We start from the raw sequence: 3604 nt of genomic DNA on the forward strand, positions 1-3604 counted from the left end.
GTTGAGACAGGGAGACAAGGGGGCGCAGGAGGGATGAGGTGAGTCATTGTGAGCGTCTTGCCGTGTTATGTGGCACAGGTGAAAATAGTACGAGGGGTGGGAGGGGGAGCTGGGAAAGAGGGTGAGGGAGGGTGTTGGAAGGAGAGGGGTTGAAATAGGAAGGCGAAGTTGGAGGGAAAGGAGAGGAGGAGGCGAGAACCTTCAGTAGAGAAGGTATGACACTCCTATTTCGCATTTTGCTTGTCTACGTCATCCGTAAGTGGTACAAGGCCTGTTTTTAACACACTAAAGAAGTACGGCTTCACTTGAGGTAAAGTGTATTTCTGCATTTTGACATAAAATAATTATAAATCTGAACAAAGATAATACGTATCTATCTATCTATCCATCTATCTATCTTTATATATATATATATATATATATATATATATATATATATATATATATATATATATATATATATATATATATATATATGGATACACACACATACGGAAACTAAGAGTAACCTTAACAGCGAATGATAGTGAGTATATGTATTCGTTAAGTGATCTCCGCAGGTAAAAATAAGTAATGTTTTCCCTCTTCACTACAACTGCCCTCTCCTCCCAGTAAATGTGTCGTTAAGGCGGTCTTCCCACCACCACTCATCCAGGTGGGATGTTGAGTGTATCCCTCACCCGCTTCCCTCCCCCCCAACCATACACACACACACATATGACGACAGAGATGAATAAATGCATCATTCCGTGTTGCAATCTGGTATGACAAGCACACACGAGCAATACCTTTACCAGTCGTACCTCATCTCGTAAACTCATATATTCTTCAGGGAAATCTCCTGTATCGCTTAGTTACTGATACTGATCAAAGGTCTTAGCGTAGAAACTATAAGAGGACTGCATGGAGGAAGGTTGGTGACCATATAAACGTACTCTGATATGAATGCAAGATTGGCGTTGCATGAGTGACAGCTACGGAACAGAATATTTGAGGAATGTGTGTGGTGTGCAGAGACTGGATGAGACAATAAATTATGTGAATCGCTAAGGCCCCAGTCACACTGCAGGTACGACTTATCGCAAACCACCTGCGACCTGCAAGTCGTGGGTGGTTTTGGTGAGGTTTACGACCGGGTCCTCATATGTCTCAGTCTAGCCGCAGGCCATCATGGCGACCAAAAAATCGTCGCGAGGTTTTACATCCTGCACGAAAAACCTCCCCACGACCACCGATGTCGTGGCGAGGTTTTACGTGCTGCACGAAAAATCTCCCCACGACCGCCGATGTCGTGGCACGGAAGCCGCCCAGTGGGCGACTGGACTGCGTCCGGCCGGCTTACGGACTGCAACTGGTTGGTGACACCTGATTTTTAAGCAGTGTTGCCATGCAGACGGAGGCAGGTCGTTGCCCACTCTGCGGTGGTTGTCCGCACTCTGTCAAGGCGACGACTGGACTGCAGTGGCCGCCGTCCACAAGCCTTCTTTCCAGGGTGGTGGTTGAAGTCCGGCCGCTGTCCAGCCGGCGATTGGTCGAGCGACAGGTGGTGGGCTGGGCCGAGGCCAGCCGCCGGCCAATCCGCAACTGGTGTCAGTCTAGTGGTCGCGGTCTAAACTGCAACAGGACATGGACCGACCGCCGTTTGTTAGCGGCCTGCCGACGACTGGCCGGCCACCCGTCGGTGTCTTGACTTGTGTGTACCTGGCCATGGTTGCCGTTCGGCCGCCCACTGGACGGACGCTGGATGGACACTGGATGACCATCGGTAGCCAATCGGTGGCACAACTGCTCGGAGACCTTCGTGGTCGGGGACTGGTTTCACGATTTTCAGGTTTGCAACAAGTCGTACCTGCAGCGTGACTGGGACTTAAGAGTGTAACACGGAGTGCGTTTAGATGGCACGGTCATATCAACAAACTGGATATACTGTAGATAAGGTGATGAAATGCATATACAGGTATGAGTAAAAACACTGGAGGAGGCACAGTAGCCTATAACAAACATGGACGGATAAAGTAAATGAGTGTGAAAAAATAGGTTTGGACATTGATTAGCCCATTTGCGCTCAGGGTTCCTGTATGAGGGATTTTGCTGGAAGGGTACAATGCATACCACCCTCCGCCTATCGGTTCATAGTCGCGAAACTCATTGGTCCGTACCCCAGGGTTCTCTTCTTTATTCAGTTTAGGAAATGCCTAATTCTGACCTCAATTTAGGATGCTAGGTGCAAATCGGTTAGGTTACAGAACTGAAAGGGGATCGAGTCGTTTGAATTAATTGTATGAATAGATGCCTCTAGGTATAGCTCCCTCCCCTCCGTGCTTATCTTAGCGTATATGTGACAAAGTCGTAGTCCTAGAGTTAGGATATGAACGAATATACACCTCCTCTGCATGGTTCACACAGTGGATCAGAGATTCAAAGCCCAGTGTGTGAACCGTATGCTAGAAATGTCAACACCAAATTACATGCACATTACACACTCCACGTCCTATTAAAAATTTGACAAAAATGGAATCCCATCACCAAATCTCGGATTCCCTGGGGGGGGGGGGCAACAAAGCCTCCACCATCTGACCCTCTCCCATTGAAGAATTAAGCGAGAAGCCTGGAGCCACTGTCTGACTCTACTTCATCATTTCTGCAACATTTGGGGCTTTTCCTCTAACTTTCTCTCTGTTGAACACCACCTCTCCTCCTCTAAACCTCAACTTCTCTTCCTTATTGACATTCAGTTGTCTGAAGTGACAGATAGCAAACCCTTCTTGGTATCCTCCTACTTTCTCGACACTCACTTCAAAGCCAAAGGTGGCTGTTGTGTATATGAATGAAACAACATATCTTGCTCTCATGTTCCTGATCTTGAACCTTCTGAATTCTCTACTTTCTGGTTTCGGCTATCTTGTCATTCTCTGACTAAATATATCTGTGTTTTTTACTTATCCCAAATTCTACTGACTATGAAAAATTCTTCGATTATCTTACTGCTAAGATGGAACACATCCTTTCAATTTCTCCTTTCTGTGAAATCCCTATTTAAAGTGATTTCAGTGTTCAGCACCATCTTTGGCTCTCCTCGCATTTCGCTGATCCACCTGGTGAACAAGCCTACATCTTTCTATCCTCAATGATCTGGAGCAGCTTGTACAGCACCCTAATCGTATCTCTGACCGCCTTGGAGAGAGTTTCCAACATGCTTGATCTCTTCCTTACAACTAATCCTTATTCTTTTGCTGTTAATCTTTTCTCTTTATTGGGCTCCTCTGATCACAACTTTATCACTATAACCTGTCCTATTGCTTCTGTAGGGCTTGTGGACCCTCCTAAGAAGTGGCAGCTGTGGCACTTTGAAGTTGGTGATTGGGAGGCTTTCAGGCAGTACTTCTTTGATTTTCCATGGAATACTTATTGCTTCCATGATCGAAAGCCATCTGAAGGTGCCTTGTGCATTTTGGAGGTTATTCTCTCGGGCATGGAAGCATACCTTACTATCTCATATCCTGTGACTAATGAAAAAAAAAAAAAAACTTGGTTTAATTACGCATGCTCTAATGCTATCCACAACAAGGAGAAGGTCTACAAAAGGTACCAGAGCCAACCGAAA

The sequence above is a fragment of the Coenobita brevimanus genome, chromosome 13 (assembly GCF_032717465.1).
Source record: "Coenobita brevimanus isolate Jiangsu-jjx chromosome 13, ASM3271746v2, whole genome shotgun sequence".
NCBI classification, from domain to species: domain Eukaryota; kingdom Metazoa; phylum Arthropoda; class Malacostraca; order Decapoda; family Coenobitidae; genus Coenobita; species Coenobita brevimanus.